The following is a 25,953-nucleotide window of genomic DNA, read 5'->3' as shown; positions in this document are numbered from 1 at the left end:
CCAGCCTCCACAGTCATTATTCCATAGTGACACACACATGTCTTCTTGCCACAGACATCTTCTACTCACCAAGATGTCTAGGAGATTCACTCAGGTTGATATCTGCAAACAGAACTCATTAATGTTAACTGCTCTGTAGTATTCCCTTTTGTGATTACACTACAATTTATATAGCCATATTCCTAGTGATGGATATTTAGAATGTTATGTTGTCTCTACTGCACACAATGGTGCAGGAACCCCCTTGCCTGTCTCCTTGTGCACATGTGCCTGAGTGTCTCTGTGGTTTATTCGTAGATGTGGAATTGCTGAGTCTTAGAGTAGGAATGTCTTTGACTTTGGAGGACATTGCCAAGTCTCAGTGTATGCAACAATGTACACTTTCACCTGCCATGCATGAGAGTGTGAGGTGACATATCCCTATTATTTTAATTTGCATTGCTCTGACTTCTAGTGAGGAAGTCACTAGATAATCAATATCTTTTGATTATCGGTCATGCATTTCTATTTTCTCTGTATACATTTTTCTATTGGATAGTTTGTCATGTTCTTATTATTTGTAAGAAATTTTTGTGTATTCTGGATGATAATCTTAATTGGTGATAGGCATGGCAAATATCTTCTTCCAGGCTGTGATTTTTTTTTCTTTTTCAACTTTGACTAATTCTTCTATCATAGACAAGTTTTTAATTTTATTGTTTATTGTATTCAATTCTATCAATCTCTTCCATTACAGTTTGGACGTTTGCATGTTTTGTTTAAGAAATTCTTTCCCTTTTAAGGTCATTAAAGAGAATTATTTTTTCTTATTGTTTAAGTTTTATTTTTCATAGTTCTCATAGTAAAGTTTTACTTTGCACAGTTACCTTTCCTATAAGACATAAGGAGTTCCCCCTACATATAGTCACTTTCTTAGCATGACTTATTGTGCCATCTATCTTTCCTCTCTTATTTGCAATGCTCTCTCTGTTGTATATGGAGTCCCTGCACACATCCCATCTGTTTCTTGTCCCTCCACTGGCCTCTTTACCTTGAACTAAACCAACACCACACTGTCTGAAAAACGAGAGATTTATCATAAACCTTGGTGTTGGGGAGGGTGAGTTGTCCTTGTTATTCAAAATTATTTCCCATATGAGCTTTTGAATCAGCCACTCAGTGTTACCTGAAGCTCTTTTGGAATTTTAATAATTGTAATTACACTGCATTCATAGATTTGCTTGGAGGGTAATTGACATCTTTAGACTATTGGTCCTCCCATCTATAAGCATGTTATATCTCTCACTTTATTCAGGTTTTCCTTTATGTCCTTCAATAAAGTTCCATAATCTTCCCCTTAAAGGTCTTGCACATAGTTTCCTAGATTTATTTCTTGGTACCTTCCATCGTTTACTGGAATTTTGGGGTGAGGTGTGACTCCTGCTGGAACTTAGTCACTTACGAACCTCAGGATCCTAGTTAAGTCCCTTAAATGGTGCAATTCTCAGTTTCCTCATAAATCAATATACCTCCATCAAAGAGTAGGCATGAAAAGTGAATGAAACCAAGGATGTCACGTCCTTAGAACATCGTAAATATCTGATAAATGTTAGCTCAGACTGGAGTCAGCATACATTTGGAGTTGTGATTCTGAATATGTGTTCTTGCATTTCCGTGACTGTGCTTAGAATATGGTCCCCAGGCAGAAACAGTCAGAAACAGCTGTCATGTGACAGCTTCTGACCTATAAGTAATTGGTAGACAGTGCCTTCCTCCCTCCAAAGTAAAGAGCACTAAAGAAAGCACTTTCAAAGCACATGGTAAAATTAATACTTCTATTGAATCCCAAAGCAGGGCTAATTAAGTTACATTAAAAAATTTTTCCAGTTAACTTACCAGAAAACCAACAAAAAAGAAAATTATTATAAAGATTTTTTTTCTGTTCAAAATTTAGTGCGATTTATTACCATAACTGTTCTTCATGTCTTTTTCAGAGCAAAAATGCTTAAACTGAATTCATTTCTTTTAAAGTTTTGTGTTTTATAAAATGGTGTGTGTCATCATAAACATTTCAAATATTAGGGAAAAATACAAAGAAGTAGACATTTCCCCAAATTGTACTACTGAAGTAGAACCATTGCTAACATTTTGGTCACTATCCTGTTTATATTTCTTGATATCAATAAATGGGCTTCTGGGTCTGTGCCCACTTTTTGTTTTTCTTCTACAAGGTATTGTGAATGTCTTTCCACTTTAATAGTTGCAGAATTACATCATTTTATATCATTGCATTATATTCCATTTTATAGATTTGCACTAATTTAACAAATCAATTCCTTCCTTATGGCTATTTGATCTTATGAAATAAACTACACCCCAATGAACCACTGCAGCACACCTCTTTTTTGTGAGTTTACGTGATTGCTTCCATCAATAGACTCCTTGGAAGTGAGATGATCAGGAAAAAAGACTAGCTCATTTTACATTTTGACGCATATTGCCAAACTGCCTTTCCAAAAGGGTTAAATCAATTAGCACTGCTTTCATTGGGGCATGAGGGTGTCCATTTTCCAATGAGCTAAGTGGGTTTGTCAATTTTCTTAATCTTTACCTATCTGGTGAATGGAAAACAAACCTCTCTTTGCACATGCATTTCTTTGATCAGTTGAAAAACATCTTTTCCTCTGCTTATGGGCCATTTCAATCTTCTTTTGTGGATTGCCTCTCTGGGTAGTGAGCACGTTCATATGGTTGCCTATAAGTTCTTTGTGTCTTAACATTGTGTATAACATTGGGAACAGCCGCTTGGCTTTGGGCTTGGCCATGTGCCTTGCTTTGGTCAGTGGGATGTTAGCAGATGTGATGCAGGCAAAGGTTTTCAATGTGTGTGGCTGAGCTTGCCCTCTGTGCTTCTTCTGACCTCATGAAAAGAGGATGCCCTGTCTGGCCTGCTGGTAGCAGACGAATGAGAGACTCATGGAGTGAACTTGAGCCAAACCCATGGTCTGGAGCCAAGCCTAGCCCAGCCCAACCAAGGTCGGCAGAGCCATAGCTGCCGAGCCACAGACATGAGTGAAAATGGTTTTTGTTTGAAGCTACCAAGTTTGGGCTGGTTTATCATGCAGCAGTATTATGGGATAGATGACTGACATACCCTGCCATTCTCTTGCTGTGTGACCTTCTACATGTCATGTTCTTCTCTTGGTCTCAGTTTCTTTAAATTTTGCATGAAAGAGTTGACCACTGAGTGATTTCTAAGGTCTCTTCCAATACTAAGAATCTGGATTCCAAAACAGGGTTTTGTGGTGAGAGGGGAGGAAGGTGTTCCAGAATGAAAGGTCAACACACAGGTGCAAAGAAGGTTATGCAAGTAAGGCAATGGGAAGTGTTTATCCCGCTGGAGCAGGTAGTCTGAGACACACAGGTGGGGGTGGGTTGGTGGTGTAGGGTTGATGCAGGAATGAATGCTGGGGCTTGGGCTGCCTGGAAAGATGTTCTTATTCCTCCTCCACTACTTCTGAAGCTCTTGCAAATTGGCTTCTTAGCCCACCATGCTGCCAAAACTGCCTTTTCAGTTCCGATTCTCACCACCAAACCCTCACTTTGGCCCTTAGCCTCCTAGAACTTGATTCCTCCTTCCAACCCTCTTCTCTGGCTTCTGTGCCCCCGACTCATCTAGCCCACACCTCTCCATCTGTCCACTCGGTATCTGTCTCTTTCCCTGAGTCTACTCTGAAGGCGATCCTCGAGGTTTTCTCCTCAGCTCCCTCTTTTAATGAGTGGAATTCTGGGATACTGACCCCAAGTGAGGAACCTGGGTACCAGGCAAAGGAGGCATAAGGAATCAGAAGCATCTTAATACTGCCAAAAAGCAAGTGAAAGTTTGGGATGAACACTAAGGGACCCAGCCCTGGACTCAAAGAACTATTATGTGCTACAGTTCCACGTCCACTCACAGCTCCAGCGCAATCATTCCTACATCGTATATTCTGTGCTTGTGGCTAAACAAGCAAGGTAGCGAACCCCATCAGGCCATCTTAAAAGCAGAGGCAGGCAGCCTGCATTTCTCCTCTGCTCAGCACAGAATGGTCTTCAAATGTTCTTTCTTCAGTAGACCTGTTACCCTGTTTCCTCTGGCACGTGTCCCCTCTAACGGCTGGTCTCTCCCATTATCCTGTGATCCTGAATTCTTAGCTCATCCTGGGCCCCAGCTGCGGTTTGATGGATACTCCACTGTTTATCTTGCAAAGAGACTTGACCCTGGATTGTAATTTTGCTTGATGAATTTGCTTACTGTTCTTCCAAGCCCCACCTGCCTGGGTATGGAAATTATTTACACACCTGTGCTCTTCACACGGGTATCAGTCATGTCCTCCTCCCCAGCCCCAGGAGGACAAGACCCCTTGTAATAAGCCCTAATAACAAGACCCCTAGGATTTACCATCGCTGGTGCTTTCCTTACAGACATGATGGATGACTTGCAGCTGATGTGAGACTGAAGGCAGCACACTCAAGGAGAAGGAGGATGAACTGGGAAGCAGACACACCTGGCTCTTGAATTCTGGCTCCATCATATGCTGCTCATACACAACTCATTCCCAACCTGTTGATGATACACACATACACATACAATAATGCACAGTGTCTGACATGTGACTCAATAAATGATAGCCCACACTCCAGAGGAAATTTTCTATTTTTTTTAGCATTTATCCTGTTTCTCTTATTTTCATCAAATCATCTGCTTTCTTTACCTGTAGCTGGCACAAAGGCAACTGGGATTCTGAACTCCTAGCCCCGGTCCTGCCACAAAGCAAGTGCCCTGGAAATGTAGCCTGATGTTGTATAACATATTGGGGTTCTTTGGAAACTATGTGTGCATGTGTGTGTATTCTATTCTTCAGCAACATTATGAATATACCAGATCTCCTTGTTCTGTCTCTCATGTCCTTTGTCCTCATTGCATTCGTTATTACAACTTTGTTTTCTTCCACTTTGACTTGAGTGATTTCCTGAAGCCGATTTCTATTTCCCTGATAGAATCTCCAGTTATGATATATCGTCTTTGTGGTTGGTTTTTATGCGACATTCATCTCTGCAATGTTTTCATTTGTTTCATTTCTCTCCTAAGAGGTAGACCAGCTCATTTTTCTTCTCTCATTTTATAACTTCCACAGATAATTCTTCTTTGAATCTCACTCTCTTCTTTGAGTTTTTGTTTTGTTTTGTACTGAGTCATCCTGATCCTGGATCTTGGGTAATTCCTCTTAGGAGGCAAGTTCTTCCATCTTTTGCTCAAGTGTGCATTTCCTTTTGTTAGCAGGAGGCACTTCCTGTGTGTGGGTCTTGTGTTTCTCCTTGCTGGTCATGCCTCATCTCAGTGGGGTGGCCATTTGGTGTGGGGCTGGGTGGGGCAGTGAGCTGGGTAGTCCTTACATTCTGTTTGGGTTCACCATCTCAAACACCTTCAGAGCAAATTCATCATTTCCTTTGCCCTGGGGGACCGATCTTCCTCAGTTTTCAGGGTCAGCAGGTGGGCGTGTTCTTGGCAAATCTCATTAAGTCTCTATGAGCTGTGGCCCAGATGTCCCTCCCACACCCTCCTTCATGCCTCTTTCCCTTGGGCTGTCAGAGCTAAGGGGGCCAAGGGTGAAGAATGTCAATGGTTTGCCAGCTTGCTGTCTTCTCAGATCATCACCCCTGCAATGCTGAGTTAGAGAACTCAGTCCCTTGTGGCCTGTCCATCAACTCACCTGTCCTCTCTCCAATCACCAGGTCACTGCCTTTCAAGGACTGCACACCTTAGATTTCATCTTTCCTGCCCAGTGAACAACAACTCCATCCTGAAATTGATTGGACCTGAAGCCTCGCAGTCCTCCGTCTCCTCATACCTCACACCCAGCTCACCAGCAAACCCTGTTATCTCCTCTCCCATCAACAATGGGTCCAGAGTCTGATCCCCATCACCACCTGCCCTGTGCCACCATCATTTCTCACCTGCATCATTGCAGTAGCTTCCCACCTGGTCCCCTTGCTTCCCCCTCCCTCCTGTGCTCTTCTCTACCCAGTGGGCAGAGTGGACCTGTGAAACTGTTAGGTCTGGACCCTGCTGTGTCTCCCCATTTCACTCAACGTGAAATCCAAAGGTGTCCAGTGGACTGTGAGGTCTTCCTGCTCTGCACCCCCCACTTACCCCTGAAGTCATCCTCCCTTGCTGTCCACCTGTTCTTTCTGCCATTGCCTTAGTTGTTCCTTTTGCCTGGAACATCTTCTCCAGAATCTGCCTAGCCAACTTCCTCATCTCTTTTAAGTATTTCATCCAATGTCACTGTATCAATTTGCTAGGGCTGTATAATAGTACCGCAAACTGAGTGATGTAAACAACAGAACTTTGCTGTCTCACACTTCTGGAGGTGATTAGTCCTAGATCAAAGTGTTGGCAGGGTTGGTTCCTTCTGAGGGCTGTGAAGGAGGATTTGTTCCATGCCTATCTCTTCTGGTGCTTTTCTGGCAATATTCGTTGTTCTTTGGCTTATAGATGCATCACCCCAATCTCTGCCTTCATTTTCATGTGTCATTCTCCCTGTGTGTGTCTATCTCACAATTTTCCCTTTGTAGAAGGACACCAGTCATACTGGATTAAGGCCCATTCTAATGAACTTATTTTAACTTAATTACCTCTGTAAGGACTGTATCTTTTAAAAAGGCCACATTCTGAGTTACTGAGGATTGGGACTTCAACATGAATATGAATTTGGGAGGGGACACAATTTAACTTATAAGAGTCACCTTCTCAATGAGGCATAGTCTTTCCTCGCAGTTTAAAACTGCAGAATTGCACCACCCCCTGCATCCTCAACCACCCAGCCCTTGGTGCTACTCGTATTGTGGAAGATGGAGTTTTTCCCTCCAATATTTCATTCCTTTTTGTTACTGTTTTCAGTGAATTTCCACCCTAATTGAGACTAAAACAAACATTACTCATGTCGCTCAGGGCCATCTCCCCCACTGAAATCCCCTCCCATCTCTGGTCCTGCGTTGGCTTCATCCCCATGCCCGGTCCAACCTGCATGGTCTTTGCAGGTGGGTGGGCTTTAGGTACTACGTGACCCTGGTTGAGGGACCCAAGTGGGAAATAACAGTGGCTTCAAAGCTATCAGAGGCCACCCATGGCCAATGATGTCCCCTAACTTCAGCCTCAATGCAGTGACACCTGCCCTCCACTCAGGCAACTTATTGAGCTCTTTCTCTTCCTTAACGTAACAGATTGGCCTAATGCCTTTATTTCCTGGCTCGGGAGTGAGAGGTGGAGGTTCTCCACTGTCAATAAATCCATTTCCAAATCCTCTGGCTTCTATCAGTCTGCAGCTGGCAGGGCAGTGACGGCCTGCTAGGTATTACCATCGAGAGCCTTGTTTCCTGTGCCCCAGCAGCCTCTTCCCTCCCTCACAGACAGAGTGTGGTCTCTCCTCCCACCTCCTCTGTGGCCTGGCTCCTCCCCACCCCTCCACAAGTCCCCAGTGAGCTCATTAGGAGACCAAACTGCACTCATCTGCTCAGCACCTCATCACGTCACAAGTCAGAATGATGTCCCTGTTGGCTCCTCCATCTGTAGTCAATTTGGTAGGGGCTGAGGCTCCAGGTCTCCATGAGGAGTGGTAGTCTTGAGTGAGGAGGTCTGCTTAGGATCAGCCCCCAGAGACATGGACGAAAGAGAGAAATCAGGTAACAGATCTGATCTGGACCACTCTGAGGCCTCCCTTCTCCTTCTCCAGGTTAGCACATCCCAGAAAATCCCAGAATCTTATGCCCCACCACTGCTTGCCTGGAGCCTGAACTAAGCCCCCTAACTGACTCCCTGCTTCCTGCATCCACCCCACAGCCTCCAGAGTCTGCTGTCCTCTGCCCAGCAGCCCCTCTGCTTAGATAATCTCCCTCTCCCATAAGAGCCTCCAGACAAAGGCAAATTTACCAGAGGCTAGAGAAGCTTAAGCTTCAGGGACCCTGACTCTCCAGACCCCTCTTAAGGCCCCAGTTGGGCCCCATGTAATGTGATTAATGAACATTGTCAATTCCAAGATTAATTAGGATTAGAAACTGCAAGGAAAACTTGCTATGCCCTGAAATCTTACTGCTCAGATATAAGAGGAACTTGACAGGAGGCTTCCCAAATTTGACAACAGTCCTGAACATTTACATGGCATGATCTGTAATGAACTGTGAAGGTGAAAAAAATTCAACCTTACCCCTGTAGAAAACCGTGAAAATCAGGCTCTGTGGGAGGAAAGTCTGATTAAACTTTCTATTCTCTCCACGGAAGATGATATTACAAAATCATTGTCTTAAGAACATGTGAATATAGAGAATGTAGCCCAAACAATTCAGGGGAGAATGAAAGCCGGGAAGGAGTGTCAAGATGCTAAGTAATAAATAGAGTGAGATTTTCCTCAATTCTGTTATGTTTTCTGGTAATTGCTTGCTTTTTGATACCTACAATTTATTATAATTTCTTTGCTCATTCTAAATAACTATTAACTAGTTATTTAGCTAATTTTGATTCCAAATTCTATGTCTTTTTCTTAAAGAGAATTCTCAAAATGGTAAAATTTTCAGATCCATGGCACCTACATCTACTACCTTCAAGGCCTTCCTATTGCACTTGGAATAAAACTTAACCTCCTCTGCTGTATGGTCTGCAAGACCTCCCCTCTCCACCCTGCCCACTCTGACCCTTGCATCCCTTTCCCCCACACTCACCACCCTACAGACTTGAGAATGGAGCAGACCTGCATTCAAAATCTGCAGCTTTGAACTGCCAAGCAATTTGCAATTGTGTGAGGAATACATGCTTATTATTGTATGTCACTCAGATTTTTGTGGTTGTTTGTTACACAGCAATAGCAGACTGATGCAGTGTGATTGAAATGTTTTACATGTACTCCGATCAATCAAGATGATGTCTTTGTTATTTAGGAAGGCATAACTGGCAAACCTAAGAAAGCTGAAATCTAAAACATTTTCAAATTGACCACCGATTCTTAAGGATCTCAAAGGCAAAAGAAGTCCTGACCTTCCAGTGATCTGGATCCAGTGATCCAGTGATCTCAGCTCATTTTCAGACCCATCAGTGTCTAAGATTTAGAGCCACAAAAGGTCAGAATCTCTTTGTCTTGAGACATCATCCAGTCTTAGGGACAACAATATGTCAACCTTTATTTTAAGAGTATTTTCTTCCTCATGTAAATATTATACAGGTTCATTACAGGTAATGCAGACAGGCAGAAAGAAAAAGAGAAAAACCACCCATAATAACCACCACCAAAAAAACACTCTGTCAAATATTGGTTATATAAACATATGTGTTTATATATGTTTATATTTTTCTCATAAATAAAGGAGAGAGGGGGAAGCTGGGGCAGAGTGAGAGTAGCATCGACATATATACACTACCAAATGTAAAATAGTTAGCTAGTGGGAGCATAGCACAGGGAGATCAGCTCGGTGCTTTGTGATGACCTAGAGGGGTGGGACAGGGAGGATGGGAGGGTTGCTCAAGAGGGAGGGGATATGGGGATATATGTATGCATATGGCTGATTCACTTTGTTATACAACAGAAACTAACACAGTATTGTGAAGCAATTATATGCCAATAAAGATCTATTTAAAAATAAAAAAAGGAGAGGGCTTCCCTGGTGGTGCAATGGTTGAGAGTCCGCCTGCTGATGCAGGGGACACGGGTTCGTGCCCCGGTCTGGGAAGATCCCACATGCCGCAGAGCGGCTGGGCCCGTGAGCCATGGCCACTGAGCCTGCGCGTCCGGAGCCTGTGCTCCGCAATGGGAGCGGCCACAACAGTGAGAGGCCCGCATACTGCAAAAAAATAAAATAAAAATAAAAAAGGAGAGTATTCTGTGCAGTCTGTTCTGTAATCTTCTGTTTATGTTTACTATGTCATAAAAGTCTTCCTATGCCATTTTACGTCTTCTGCACAATTGTTTTGAATTATGGAATTGTTGCTGAGATGACCTGCATGATCGTCTTCCCTCTCCCAGGCTTCCTGTTGTACCTGAACACCCCTAGGAAGGAGGTATCCTTTGAACTAGCATTATCCAAAGTATTGTAGCTTGACTATATCAGATCTTCCCAGCAGAGAAGCAGGACCCAGAGAGTAAAGGGACAAACAAGTATGAGTGCATCAAAGATCTCACTCAGATGACCGCATGTGACCAGTCTTCTCACTGCAGACTTATTGACAGATAAGGAAACTGATCTCAAGGGGGCCCTGAGGCCAACTCTGCATCTGGACCAAGTTCACAGCCAAGAACCCTGGAGCTGTGGCTCTCTGCCCCCAACCCGTAATTCCTGCAGGCAGCAAAGGCAACATGTTGACCACCTGTAGCCTCCCTTCCCTACTCAGGTGGACCTTGTCTCAGGTCCCCGTGGCCAGTCCTGTGACTCTACCACACTCCATGTGACGTGTAGAGGGAAGAGCCTGGGCTCTAAGGAGGGCTCCACTGTTGACCTGCCGGGTGTCCTGGGTCATGGTTTCACCTTGCCAGGTGTGGTAGAGAGTGTCTAGCTGTTCCACAAATATGTTTCTTCTTCTTCCTGGGCACATGGCAAGGCTACATCTCCCAGCCTCCTCTGCAGGTAAGTGGGACCACGTGACTGCCTTCCAGACGATAGAATATGAGCAGCAGTGACATATGTGACTTCCACTCCAGGCCTTTGAGATCATCCCATGAACTCCCTAGCTTTTTTTGCCAGTCTGATACAGGCAGAGGACCAACTGCCCCCTCTTTCTGCCCATAGGGTTCTCTCCAACACAGCAGCTTGCTTCATCAAAGTGTGCAAACCAAGAAGGCAATAGAGGGCACAGGCTGGCAAGACTGCCTCCACCAAGAAGGTATCCCAGACCCAGTCTCCTGCCATCTTGTGGCACCCACCCTTCAAGGATACTGTTTGGGGTTTACATAAAACTTCTGTTGCATTGGAGCCATTATACATTCTGGGGTTGGTTTCTTAGAGCAACGTGTGTTATTGTGGGTGATACTCAGAATTCACTGAGCATCTATTTTGTGCAGGACCCTGTGTTCCACATGTCACACATCCGCCCTTTCAATAAGACCATGACCTTGGGATTATTATCTCCATTTTTTCCAGAGCAGTGAATAAGCGGGAATCGAACTCAGCTCTTCTGGACACTCATCTCTCAATGCACAGCTTAAGGGTCCAGAGGACCGAAGACTCCAGGATCCTATGGGTCTCTGAATGCCTCCAGGTGAGCAGAGACGTGAAGAGCGTGCGGGCTGGAGTCTGACAGGCCAGGGTCCAGGCCTCCCCAGTGGAGGCTTCAGGTAAGGGCTCGGCTTACCTGCATCTCAGTTTCCTCATCTGTCCAATGGGTCTGCAGGGAGAGGATTCACCACATGGGGTCATTTGGGGGTGAGATGGGATCCTGACCATAGGCACTTGGCACTGAGTAGGGCCCTCAGGATGGGGCACAATTGCATCCTTCCCTGAAGCAGCCCCCTCCCTGCGCCTACCCTCTTCTGGTGCCTCCAGCCTCTCTCCACCCCAGCCCTCTTGCCTTTCCTGACTCATCTGTAAGTAAGGGCTTTTCCTCACCTCTGCTGGAGTGCTCAGAAGTTCTGCTTTGCTGAGGGAACTGGAACAGGCGCCTTTACCGCTCGGAACAGTTCTCGGGAAGCCGAGGTACCTCTCAATTATTTATTAGGCAGACTTTCTCCATCAAAGGACCTGAAATTCTGGGAAACTTTTCCCTCTGTTGCCTGCTGGGCCAGGCACAGGGTCTTACCAATTTAGCGAGCCCGGGAGAGAAATGAGAGTCTGCTGCTCCCCAAGGGGAGCCTGACTGGGTTGATCTAAAATAGAAGGGGGAAAAAAATAAAATAAAATAGAAGGGGAGGGAGGTTGACCTGGTTCGGGGCCGGTTATTGGGGGCAGGCCTTGCGGGCTGCTCCCGAGGGTGCTGGGTGAGGGGCAGTGGGCGGTCCAGGTGCTGCTGGCGCTTCTGGGCCGTAGAGCTGAGTGGAGAAGCTGTTTGTAGGAGGGTGGGAGTCCCTGCCCTCGGCTGTGTCCATCTGTGTGAGGTCCCCATGCAAGAGAGCCTTGGTTACTGAGGCTCGGGTCTCCCCCACCAGCCCTGGTCTCTGTGACTTTCCCCCAAAACTCCCCCTCCAGGACCCAGTACTCGGGGGCCCAGTCAGCACACAGCTCTGCATTTGTGCAGAGAATTCAGGGTACGAACACCTCCTGCCTCTGGATGGTTGGGGTGAGGATGGGAAACCCAAACCAAATGCAGCCAAGTGCAGCAAGTCTGAACTTTCATTCAAATACAGCCCAAGCTAGTCTTGTTGCTTGTAGCAGTTTAGAGCTGGAAGAGGCCTTAGAAGTCGCAGGACCTAACACTTTCGAAGACGCTGACTTGATTTCTGCTTAAACAATGGGTTTCCTTGCCTTCAGAGAGAGTCCATTCCTCATAGCTCTGCTCGAGACCGACGCCTCCCAAGGAAACCCTCCACCATTACGCTGGAGGCTGGTTGTTCTAACGTGTGCCTGCCCGGGTCCAGGTCTTTCTGTCTCTGTCTTTCATTTGGAAATCCCTCACTCTCCCCACCTCGTGAAATGCTCGGTATGGACCAGCGAATAGCTTGCTGTCACCTGGCTGAAGTGTCCTCTGGTCCTACCAGGTGGAGCTACCTGCTTCGTCACCAGAGCTTCCATAGAGGCTGTCACACCCCAGAGCCTTGGCCCAGGATGCCCCCACCTGGTGGTTCATCTGCTCTGAAATGTGCATCAGAGGCCATTCCTCTTCATCCCTCAGGTCTCCGCTTAAAGGTCCCCTTCTCAGAGAGGCTTTCCTTGTCCCCACAGTCCAAGGTTGTCACTGTCCATCCCCAGCCCCAGAGCCAGATGCTATAACGTCACCCTGTTTACCTTCTTCCAGCCTCTTCCCACCTGGGATACTCGTGGATGATGGTCTACCTGTTCCTTCCTGCCTCCCCACTCCAGACGTCAGATCCTGGGGGCAGGGACCGCGTCTGTTCGCTGCTGCACCCTCACCCCCATCTGGGCCGGCACATAGTAGGACCTCAACAAGCCAGTTGGCACGAGCGGACCTGACGCTGGACCTTTATCCGGCATCCCAGGTTGTCTCCTTGAGGACCGACCCGCGTCCTGAAGTGTCCCAGGTCCTGAGCAGCGCGATCCCGTCCCCTCCCCTCCGGTTCTCCTGAGCAGCACGAAGAAGAGGGGCTCAGAGCCCAGGGGGTGACTTCACCAACCTCGCCCTGTCATGCTTCATGGCTCCTCTCTGGGCTCCTAATAACGGCCACACTTTGAGGTTGGAGAGGGAGTGTTAAGGCCAGTCAAGTGGATAAATCACATCTTTTCAAATGGGGCAAACACGGATTTACACAATAGCCTGTGACAAACGCACTTTCAGGGGACGATCTGGCAGGAAACATTCCTTTTTCCAAAGGGTGCCTCGGCCCTGGGAGAAATAATGAGGGCTTTTTAAGGATTCTAATTGCTCCTGGTGCTGACAGGCTGCAGGGCCAGAGCTGCCGCAGCTGCCCAGCACTCACACAGGCGCCCAGCACTCACGCAGGCACCCAGCGTGTCTATTCCCAGGTCTCCGGGTGAGCGCCCTGCTCCCAGGGGTGCCTGGGGGCCCAGGGTCTGTCCCTGTGGTTTCTGCTCCCTCCTGCCGACAGGCACATGACCTCAGCGGGAAGAGGGCCTCCCTGTGAGCCCAGGACCCGGACACAGCGGGTCCTTACTCAGCGGGGCTGTCTTCTCCTGCCTGCAGCTGTAGGGGCCCAGCAGGGGAGGTTTCAGGGTCTCCTGAATGCCCTCGACAGGCTCCTGAGGCTGGGTGTGCAGTGGTTCAGGGCTCGGGCTGCAAGGCTCTTGCTCGGTAAGGAAATAAAGGGCCCCATACTGTCCAAGCTGAAAAGGGCTTTGGTGACCATCCACCCAATGCCTTGACTGTCCAGATGTGGGACGAAGGCAGACATGAGGATGTCAAAGGGAGAATGGGGCAGGGGCTGCATTCTAGGAGCATCCTTAGTACTCTACACAGTGGGACGGGGCTCACCCATGTGGAACCCCTGCTGAGGGCCAGGCACATCACCTGGGTTACCTCACTCAGGACTCACACCAGCCCTGTGATGCTGGTCTTAACCCATTTCCCAGATGAAGAGAGTAAGGTTCACGGAGGTTAAGCAACTTGCCCAGTGCCCCACAGCTGAACCCTCCTAAACGCAAAACTGGCCAATTGGGAAAAGACCCCTGAACTTCCTGGCTTTCACACCAGGATGTGCTTCCCAACTCCACCCACCTGTTGACCCCAGGGCTAGAGGGAGGGACACACAGGTCATGACCATGGACCTCAGCTGGATCTACTCATGAGGAAGTATGCATCACTGCACTGCCTCAGGACCTTCCCCACACTACTGGGGTGTATGGGTGCCGAAACAATTAGATGAAGAGAAAAGATGAGGATTATGGCTGCTGGTTTAGTGCCTTAATTTGGTGCCTTGTAGAGATGCAGGATAATGAGAATTGCAGGAATTTCTCGGTTTCCTGATATTCCTGCTCAAGGCAGCTCTTGCCCAAGACTCAGAGCAGCTCCTGGCTCCCACTCTTGCCCCCAGCCCACTCTTCCCATTGGAATTCAAGAAAAACCCAAACTCTATTGGTCAGTTTCTCAGCGGGGAACAGACACAAGAGGGGGTAATTGAAATGTTTAATGGAGGGACAAGTACCAAGGTGTGGGCAGGATACAGGAAACCAACAGGGGATGTTGATGCACTTGGGGTGAGTGACAGTGGGGAGCTGTGCCATCCCAGTCCAGAAGGGACCAAAGGAGGGGGCACTTACCAGACCCCAGAGACAGCTGCAGCCACAGGAGAGGGGCTGTCCGATGGAGCTGGGGTCACAGGAGAGAGATGCCGCCACTGCCAAGCGTGGTCAGCGGGAGGACCTGGGGAACCAACACCTGACCTCTCTCCTCCTGCCCCTGGCCTCCAGGACCCAACAGAAAACGGGTCCCCAGGAGGGAGCAGGGCCCTGTCGGTGCTGCCCCTGCAGGTCAGTCTCCCGGGCACAGAGCAGAGGAGGTGGGTGAGGGTGGGTCTAGGGGCACACGGAGGACAGCAGCACATTTCATCCTCCCTTCATCCTGTGGACAGGGACACTGAGCTCCATTTTGCAGTTGAGGAGAGTGTGACTCTCGGAAACTAGGGTTCTCTGTGGTGCAGTAGGGCTGAGCCGGCCTGGTCTGCTGCAGAGCCTTTGTGCTTCTTCATTCCACCGAGTCCTTCCGGCAGAACCACTGATGTTTCTGACTACCGGCAATGGTGAGTGGTCCAATAACATCACTGATTAAGACACCACCACCGCCCATAATGGTGTGAACGGCTGCTTCCGTATTTTCAATTGAAAAAGAACTTGCAAGAGCTGGAGGTTCTGAGTGCATGGATGAGCCAGGGCCTGACCTGGAAGCCGAGCCTCTTTCTGCTTCCCTGGCGGCTGGATGCAGGGAGCGCACCAGGAGGACAGACCCCGGGTTCCTCAGGTCTGGCAGGCAGATGGCGGCCACTACAACTCCCAGGAGAGACAGGGCTTCTGAGAAACGCAGTGGCGGGCCCACCTCGCAGAACCCCATGGTGCTGGATGCTCCGCCCCTCATTCCAGGGAGCTGCCCAATGCCTCCCGCCCTTCTTGGAAAGTTTCTTCTGCAGCTTCCCCTGTGCCCCATGGAGACGAAGGGGCCCTGCTTAATGCTAATGTTATTTGAGACAATTGCACACTAGTTATTATCCATGGGTCTCCCTGAGGGTCCCTGGAGGTTCTCTGATGGGGGACGGAGCTGAGGCTGGAGAGCTCTGAGCTGACCAAGGCCTGGACACAGGGGTTTCTGTCCATCCCACCGCTGGGTGCACTTGAGGAGCCATTGCTCCTCCCTGATGAGCCCTGAGAAGCCCTCACCAGGTCCCCACTTGGAGCCAGGCCCATGTTAGGCTCACGGGAAGAGAGAGAAGCAAGCAGCGTGGTCCCCGCCTGGGGGCACTGAGCAGAGATGTCATGACACTGCTGGGGGTGGGAGTTTAATTTGACTCTAGACTTAGTGGCTCCCCCCACTGCAAAAGCTGCCCTCACAGCCCAGCATCCCTCACACCTCAGCTGCCCTCTGGCCTGAGTGTCTTTATGCCCTGGGGGTGGCGTTCACCCTGCCGGTCACCTCAGCAGCCCAGACCTGGGCAAGAGGGGCAGGCAGGCTCCTAGAGATGGACTCAGGGTCATTTAGACAGAGGATTCTGGGGTCCCAGAGTGAGGTGAAAAGGGCACACAGTCCCCCTTCCCTGGGCCCTGCAGAGTCCTCACCCTGTGGATGGAGCTTGGTAAAGGAAGGGGGGGATCCTCTAAAGCACAGGGACCTCTCCTGACCTAGTTTAAGGGCAGTCCTGCCTGAAATGTTTGTCCCCCACTTTCCCAATCCCTGCCCTAAAGAAGCTCATCCCGGTGGGTGCCCCCTTGCCAGAGCTGCCCAGCCTCCATCCTCAGCACCCACGAGTGTGTCCACCTCCACTGCCTAGCCTGGACCTGCCCGTCCCAACCCAACGCGCACTATGCTCCGCTCAGCCAGAGCACAGCGGATAGAGATCAATCAAATCCTCTAAAAATGAGCTTTCCCAGTGTATCAGCCCTTCATCTCTCTCTGTGCTACTCCCTGAGCATTTTATAGCAGAGAAAAGAATAACAATAAAAAAAAGACAGAAAGAAAAACACATTTCCTGAGATAAATAGTGAGTGTCTGAGAGGCTGATGTGTTAAAAGCACTTCTTTGTCTGCTATCTACAGCACGAAGCTGCCTGATGGGTCAGGCTTCCCTCATCTTCTGTGAAGTGCAGAGAGGGGGCTCCATTCCCCACCTGCTCTCCCTCCTGGTATACAGGCTGCAGGATAAGGCCAATCTTTCTACCCCCAGGATGCAGGGACTCCACCCAGATCAATCCTGTAACACCTTCTAGGTTCTCCTTCATCCAGCATTGACTGATTTTGCAAAGCTGTTCTTTCTGGTTGTGGAAAGGGTGGGGAGGGCAGCTGAAACAACAGTAAATAAGGGACAATCTCACCAGGCCAGAAGCACCCTGAGGCAGCCCCTTGGCCACCACCTGGCCAGGCTTCTTGGAGACACATCTTCCTCGCCTTGAACACCTTTCTAACATCACAGGGCATGGTCAGCCGGCTCACTCCAGCTCACCAGGCAAAGGGCCTCTGTGAGCCCAGGGGGCCCAAGGTGGTGGGAGGTCCTGGGATCTGGGGTGCTTGACCTAACCCTGATCCCCCACTGCATGATCTGGGTGGCATGCCTCCTGCCCTGAAATGCACAGGAGCAGAGCTTGGGTCCGTCCTGCGGGTCCTCATGGAAGGGATGTGACAGGAGTGCTTAAGGGACAGGCTCTTTGTTCAAGTTCTGGCTCAGCCACGTCCTGGGCAAGGCACTTCCCACCCCTGGGCCTCAGTTTCCTTGTCACAGACAAAGATAACAATGTGAAGATGAGATGAGGCAGTGCCTAGAAAATGTATAACATGGTACCTGAGGTGTAACAGGCACTTGACACGGGTCAGCCCCCATCTATTAGGATTTGTAAGAGTATCGATCCAGCTGGGAGACACAAAGGGCTCTCCAGGTCTTGATTATGAGATTCCATGGAGCGTGGATCACCCACCCCTAACTCCATGCTCTACAACTCATCGTCAGGACAGCCACAGTGGCAGGCTCAGGGCCGGGCACCTCGCTGGGCAGCTTTTGCGGGCAGAGGAAGTGTGCAGGATGAATGCAGGTGAGCTGGGGCCCAGCTCACAGGAGGCCATGCTGACTGGGTGCATTTCAGTGACAGCCTGTGCAATTGTTGCTACAGAGTCAGCACGAGCTAAGCAGGGTGTGAGATGGGGACATGTCTCCTGCCAGGGCGGCCTGGGGTGATTTCTGATGGTCTCTCATTCTCCATGGTGCTTAGAGGGAGAGATGGGAATGGGATGGAACTGGGTGTCTGGTCTTACTGGCTTGGATTCCATGAGTGACAAATCCTCAAAGCTTACCCTGCAATTTGCAGGTGGGGACGTTGGGGGTCAGAGGAGTCAGGGTGACTCCCAGATCAGAGCGAGCCAGCCACAGTACTGTGGGTCCCAACTCCCAGGCCAAGCCTCCTGCATTACCCTCCCTCTGCAGGGAGTGACCCAAAGCTGCCTTCCCTCCAGGGCCACCAGGGAAAGGGATCTCCCAGGGGACCCTTGTGACTGCACCCTTGAAGCTTCATTGTTTTCCTGGCCTTCCAGCCCCTTCTACCAAATACCTCCCCTTCGACCCACCCCAGGGCCTACCTGTGCAAAGTCCTTCTTCGGAGATAGCTTTGTAGGCATTCTGATGTCTCTTTCACTTTAAAAATGGGAGTGGAGAAAGGAAAAACCTACCAGCATCGGCTTCCTAGGCCACTCCCACCTGACACAGTCACAGTATATTTAACTGCACTTGCCCGAGACACCCCCCATGTAAATGACAGGACTGTCACTGTCAGAGGTGATTTGCTTTTAGATTATCTGCATGTCTCCTCCCCATTGTGAGCCGGTGGAACTTAGAGTGAATTGTAGGCAATGGAGAGAAAGGTCTGATTTATATTTGAGTAAATCTTTCAAGTTTTAGATTTTCCTGTTCCTTGTGGGTTTTTAGATGAAGTTTATGTCTTAGCTAGATCCTCTGCTTCAGCAGCTCACCCAAGGTTGCAATCAAGTTTTAGGCTGAGGCTGAGATGTTATCTGAAGGCTCAAGTGGGGAAGGAGCTGCTCCCAAGCTCATGTGTCTGTTGGCAGGACTGTTCACTGAAAGCTGATGGACTGAGGGCCTCAGGTCCAGGCTGCTGGTGGCTGTTGTCTGGAGGCTACTGTCAGTTCCTTGCCATGAGGGTATCTCCCATACCAGCTTGCTTCACCAAAGCACGCAAGCCAAGAAGGCAACAGGAAAAGTTGACTAGCAAGAAGGAAGCCACAGTCTTCTGTAGTTAGGTCATAGAAGTAACATCCCATCACCTTGGCTGTATTCAGTTGTTAGAAATGACTCACGGGTCCTGCCCACCCTGTCATCCCAGGAAGCAGGGATCATAAGGCCATCCTAGAAGTGTCCCCACTGCAGGGTAATTCATTAAAGCTCTTTTTTCGTTTTAAAGATTTAATTAATTAATTACTTAATTAATTTATATTTTTGGCTGCGTTGGGTCTTCTGTTGCTGTGCACGGGCTTTCTTTAGTTGCCGCGAACAGGGGCTACTCTTCATTGTGGTGCGAGGGCTTCTCATTGCAGTGACTTCTCTTGTTGTGGAGCACGGGTTCTAGGCACACGGGCTTCAGTAGTTGTGGCTCGTGAGCTCTAGAGCTCAGGCTCAGTAGTTGTGGCACACGGGCTTATTTGCTCTGTGGAATGTGGGATCTTCCCAGACCAGGACTCGAAACCCGTGTCCCCTGCACTGGCAGGCGGATTCTTAATCTCTGTGCCACCAGGGAAGCCCCTCATTAAAGCTCGTAACACAGCAGTCACTTGGCTTCCTATTGCATCACATTCAACCTCTCCCCATCCGTACCCTTCATCACTGTATATTCATTTAGTCGATCATTCATTCAGCAGCTGTTCGCTGCTAGGCCCTGGGCTGGGCATTGGGAATGGGATGACTCAGCCCTAAGGAGCTCCCAGTCTGGTGGAGGGAGGTAGGAATTCATAGGAACGCCATCCCCCAGGCCACTCGGCCCTCTCTGCCCACCGTGTGCTCCACACAACATCCTCAGCAGGATAAGGATGTACATGACATCCTCGTCCCTTCAATGTCCCTCATCCCTCGGCTGGGCAGCACCTCCTCTTCAGAGACAAGACATTCAGAGGCCTCCCTCCTTTCTCTCTCTCTCCCCACCCCCTGCCAAAACTTTCTTTAGGAACTCCAGAAGAAAACTTGTTTATCCCAGGGCTTTGGTGCTGGAATCACAGGCAGATGGCACCGGAATTAGCAGCTCAGCAGACACAGATCGTTCCAAACACAATCAACTCAAAACAGCCAGAACTTCTCCCCACGCGACCAAGTGTGGGGAGCGGTGCTGTGAGCCCTTTCCTGGGCGGTTGCCCCTTCTTCTGTGCCCTCCTGACCCAGGCATCGAATCAGCCAGAGGCCTAGAAAGAGGACATGGAGCCCAGGGGTCTCAGAAAGAAGATAAAAGTGACAAGAGTCATCAATTGCCACCACAGAGGGGCAGAGATGGCCGTTGACCACTATCTCCTTCCACAGTGCAGGGCTGGTCCTGGGAGTGGCTTCCCAGCCTGAGACGACATTTCCCAGCCCCCATGCATCCAAGTGGGGCAGGATGCACATTCATTCTAGCCAATGATATGTGGGTGGAAATGATGTGAACCCCTCTGTGCTGAGCTGGTTAATTACCTGGTGAACTTGCCTCACTCACTCCCCTTCCCTGGTGATCCCAGAGGCCACGTGTAGAGATGACATCATCACAGATGGAAGGAGCCTGGATCTCTGCATCACTGCTCAGAGGAGGTGCCTCCCTGGAGGAGAGCCTCAGACCAGCAACATTCATGTGGACTTCATGTGGGAGAGAAATCAGTTCTTCCTGAGTGAAGCCACTGGGATCTGAGGGCTATTTGTTACAGCACCTCACCTGTACTGACTGATACAACCCAGTCCTATGCCTCATCCAACCCTTCATCCAGCAGATACTTATGAGCCTCCTCTGGGTGCCAGGCTCTGTGCTGAGCACCAGACACAGCCATGAACAAGACCCACAGGCTCCTTCCCTCAGGGAACTCAAGTGTAGTTTGGGAAATAGCCAAACAAAAGGAGTAAATGATAACAACAACAACAACAGATTGGGTAATAAGGCATCAAATAAAAGATTTGGGGAGGTGGTGGGGATGGGGTGACCTTAACAGGGTTGTTGGATAGTACCTGAGGGAGAACAGAGAGGCTGGGTTGGAAGAGCTTCTTGCAGAGAGAACAGGTTGCTGGCCACGTGACACCAGCTTTATGCAAATTACTTCACTCCATCCTCACAACAACTTCAGGGGGCTGGGGATTTCTATTGCCCATTGTACAGGGGAGAGACTGTGGCCCCACAGGTGGATTGAAGGAGCTAAGTCACATAGCCAGGACACATGTCTTTTTTGATTTTTGCTCTTCCTTACGAGGAGATGTGTCTGTGAGAGTCATAGGCACCTGGGGAAAGGCAGGCCTCCTGCAGGGCTCTGACACTTGTCTCTCCCCCTGCACAGGGCCAGGTCATCCCACACCTACATGTGCCCACACACCACCTTGGGCACTTGTTCAAGTGCAGAGTCAGGCTCATTACAGGTCTGGGGTGGGGCCCAAAGTTTCACCAACTCCCCACTGATGCCACCACTGCTGGTGACCACTGTGAACAGTAAGAATCTAGAACAGGGAGCAGCCTGGATTTGGACCCCGCTGGTCTGACCCCACAGCCAGCACTCATCTCCCAGACCAAGCACTTGAGCTACTCAGGTCTAGAGAGGACTTCCTGGAAGAGGTGGGGTCTGATCTCAGAGCTGAGGCCAAGGTCAGGGAGGGTGTTGTAGAAGCAGCAAAAAAGGGAGGGTGAGACTCTGGTCGTCCATGCCCTTTCAGGGTGGCAGGCTGAAGTTTGGAGTGACCTGTCTGAGGTCACACAGCTGGGTAGACCAGATACCCAAACCAGCCTTGGGTCAGGTCCTCTGCTCTCTTCCAAGAGGCCAAGGGGATGCGATTCTCTCTGACCCATGGAATCTGGGTGTACGTGGCTCAGCATGAAACAAGTCTCTGGAGAAATGTTTTACTCCAGAAAGCTCTTCTGAGGGCAAAGTCTGAAGAGCTGTCAGATCTACCAGGTGCAGAGTAATTTGTTCCTGATTAAGTGAAATGTCATAGGTCAGAGAGGGACCATTTTTAATGTTCAAGGCTCTCTGCCTCCCTGCCCTCTCACAGCCTGTGAGTTTCCAAGTTTCTCCTCTGCCTCCTGTCCTCACCTGTACCTTTGCACTTCTCTCCCTCCCTCTCGCCCTTCTTTACTTTTCTTCTCCTCTTTCCCTTCTTTCTTCCACACAGTCATTCTGACCATGCTCTGTGCCCCGCAGTGTTCTAAGTTCCAAGGAAACAACAGGAGGTGAGAGGGACACAACCCTGCCTCACCTTGGAGCCTCCAGCAGGTCAGAGGAGACAACAGAGGAAATCATTAAGGGGATCCCTGTCTGCCCTCTGGAAACTTGCCCATTCACAGGACACTGGGGCTGGAGACTGGCACATATGTCAGAAATGGCAATCGGGAGACACTCCCAGGGTGCAGCATAAGCACAAAGTGGGAGGGGCTGACTAACCCTGGGTATCAGGGAGGGCTTCCTGGAGGAGGAGACACCTGAGCTCCTAACACTTGAGTGTTAGGATAAATGCGTGTGACTAAGAGAAGGCAGTGCCAAGGCAGAGCATGGCATGAGGACCTTTTTCCAAGGTTGTGGTTATTAATGAGTGAATGAATGAATGTGATCAAGACCCTCCTTCTGGCAGTAGAGTTGGGTGTGGTATCTACAGGCCCTGTCAGAGCTGGGTGAGCTCTGACAGCTGCACAGGAAAGAGAGGGACATGGGCTTGGTGACTGTCAGTCCTGTAAAGGCCTGGCTCCACTCTCTGTCCTTTCACCAAACCCCTTTAATTGACTTGGAGTGATTGTGTTTCTCTTGTTTTTATCCAAATGGCCCTGGCAGGTCTTTTCTTTCTCTTCTGATAAGAGATTCAGCGGATTATCACAACTTCCCATGCATTTCTGACAGAAGCTGGCCTTCTCTGAAACCTTAGGGACACATCTGCCTCTTCCTGGTAAGATGCTTGAGGACAGTGACTTAGTTGTTCTTATTCATCCTGGTACCCCTCTCCAACCTCAGGACTAGGCACGTAGTAGGTGCTCGATAAATGTGTGTCAAATGACTGAGGGAACATCCTGCAGATGTGGCTGCTGGTGTTTCCCATCTCCTCCTCCTCTGGAGGCTATCCTCCTCCCTGCCAGCTAGGTGAGTACTCCGCCTTCAAGTCATACTGTCCTGATGCCTCCCTCCCTCCTCACTCACCTTCCTGTGGCCTGAGGACTAATTTGGAAACAGATCTAATCACATCAAGCCTGCTTCCTGCCCTTTGCCCTATACTTACAACCCTCCACTGGTCCCCTGCTGGTGGGATGAAGACCCAAATCCTGAGAGTGGCGTTTGAGGCCCTCCACAATCTTGCTCCTGTCCCCTCTCCAGGATCCCACCCACTTCCTGCCCTCCAATCACACAGGTCTTGGAGTTCTTCCTGGTTGCCAAGAGCCCTCCAGCTACTGGGCCTTTGCACATGCTGTTGCCTGGTCTGAACACTCTTTCTCAGCCCCAAGCTCACCTGATAATTGGTTTATTCTTCAGATCACAGATGGAAGCTCATCTACTCTGGGAAAATCTTGAACTTCTCTATTCATAGCACTGTGAGCCTCTCCTTTAGAGCACCTGTAATTTTACACATTTTTTGTGCAATTCTAGATTAGTCTTTGTCTCCCTTTCTAGATTGTGAGCTCTGCAGGACAGGGTCCCTGGTGCTTTTGCTTAGCTTTGATTCTCCTAACACAGTGGCTGTCACACAGTAGGTACTCAACAAGTGTGTTAAATAAATAAATGAATATTGTCACTGCAGGTCTCAGAGACCCCCATGGGTGGGGAATATGTCTCAGTCACTGGGCTGGTACGAGGGTCAGGCAGGAGAGGTGTCTAGGGTATATATATATATATATATATATTTAATAAGAGGAGCTTTTTAAATATATATATAAATTTATTTATTTACTTATTTATTTTTGGCTACCTTGGGTCTTCGTTGCTGCGAGCGGGCTTTCTCTAGTTGTGGCGAGTGGGGGCTACTCTTCGTTGTGGTGCGTGGGCTTCTCATTGCGGTGGCTTCTCTTGTTGTGGAGCATGGGCTCTAGGCGTGTGGGCTTCAGTAGTTGTGGCTCATGGGCTCTAGAGCACAGGCTCAGTAGTTGTGGTGCATGGGCTTAGTTGCTCCACGGCACGTGGGATCTTCCCGGACCAGGGCTCAAACCCGTGTCCCCTGCATTGGCAGGCGGACTCTTAACCACTGCACCACCAAGGAAGTCCCTCGGGTATTTATATATTTAAGGAGGTGTTCTGTTATCCTCAAATGCCTCATGCCAACCAGAGAGTGTAGACAAGAGGAAAAAATGGATTTGAGATTTAAAAGAATCATTGACTCAGCTCCCAGGCCTATGTCTGGAAATCTCACCTGTGCGGAGAATGGATGAATCTCCCACCAACACAGGCATCTGGCTCCCAAAATAGTCCCAAGAATACCCTGTGGCAGCTGAACTGTTGTATGTTTTTATGCCTGTGTAATGTTGTTTTACTTCTGCAGGCTCATTATAGGGAAATGGGCTTCAGAGGCAGAATGGGGAGGGGAGTGGACTAATTTTCCCAATTGTGGACAAAATGGAAGGGATTCTTACCTTTGCAGGATGTGCTCAATGAGGAATTTGCAAGGGAAATCATAAAGCCTGTCGGCAGTGCAGCTCTTGGACTGATGAGACATTTTGCAGGGAGTGTGTCTGGTGGAGCTGCTTGGCTGATGGCATATAACGTCATCAGAGTGCTTGTGAGGCCACTGTCCTCTCAGAGCAGACAGACAAGGACACTGCCATCCTCGCTCCCATTCAGGAGAACCTGGGACAGAAACTGAGTGAACACAGTGCTCCCGGGAGCTCCGACTCTGCCCTGCCCACCACCCCCTACCTGGGGGCCACCTCCCAGAAGTTGCCTGGGATGCAGCTCCACCTGCGCTGGAGAGAGGTTTCCAGGTACCTTCTCAGGGAAGACCTTGAACCTTCTCATGGAGAATTGCAGACCCAGAGGCCTAGAGATCTAGAAGCAGCAAACTGCGGGCTGCTCTTCCCTCCCTGAATGTTCTTCTCCAGTTTATCCTTCAGGGCCCAGCTAGGGATACCCCTCTTCGAGGAAGCCCTCCTGGATACCTCTAGCCTATGATGGTGTCTTCCTTTCTTAACTCCTCTCCCATGCTCTGCAGGGCCGGGTGGGGTGGAGGAAGGACATGCATGGGCCTCAGTGGCAGAAGGCTGGGGTTTGGACATGCTCTGCCATTCAAGCTCTGTGACCTTGGACAAATTACTTGACTTCCCTGGGACTCCGTCTCCTTTATGTGAAATGATGTATTTTTCATTCATTCATTCATGTGTCCAGCACGCATGCATTCTACGGTGATGGAAATTAAGGTATAGTTTCTGTTAAAGCTCAGCGTCTAGTGGGAATGTGAGGGATGACATTCTGGCACTCAGCTCCCTTCCCTGACCTGCCCTCGGTGTTCTCTGCAGGGTGCCAAGCTTCTGGGCATCCTGGGGTGACACATGGTTAGGCAGCCATGAAGGAACGAAGGGTTCCTATGTCCCTGCTCCTCTGGGAGATGCCAGACAGTACCTTGTCGCCCTCCCCCTGAGACCCCAGGATGCAGTGTCTGGAGAACTAGCCTGGGAGGCAGAAAGCCCTGGCTCTAGACGTCACCCTTCCTAACTTTCTGTGACTCCCTGGGCAGGTCACATTACCTCACATCACCTCCGTAAGGGCCCAATGCGCAGACACTGCTGCAGTGGGGAAAGCAGCTGACTGTTCATCAAAACTCCTTTTCAGTCCTTGGAGGGATGGTCCCAGTTAGGCAATCTACAGCTGGGGGTGGGGAGAGCGGGGTGAGGCTGAGGGAAGCAGAGAAGGAGAGATGGCCAGGTTTATTCATTTTTTCTTTCATTTACAAATATTTACTTAGCATCTATTATGCACCAGGCACTGTGTTTCCTAGTG

The 25,953-nt window shown here is 49.4% G+C and overlaps 1 pseudogene; it reads right to left on the bottom strand.

Annotated features, from left to right (window-relative positions):
• Nucleotides 1-25,953, bottom strand: part of LOC132424100 (eukaryotic translation initiation factor 4E transporter-like) — a 52,896-nt pseudogene that overhangs the window by 5,662 nt on the left and 21,281 nt on the right.

Source organism: Delphinus delphis, chromosome 1, assembly GCF_949987515.2.
Source record: "Delphinus delphis chromosome 1, mDelDel1.2, whole genome shotgun sequence".
Classification (NCBI taxonomy): Eukaryota; Metazoa; Chordata; class Mammalia; order Artiodactyla; family Delphinidae; genus Delphinus; species Delphinus delphis.
The sequence above is the reverse complement of the archived record's forward strand: the minus strand, read 5'-3'. Positions and strand labels throughout refer to the sequence as shown.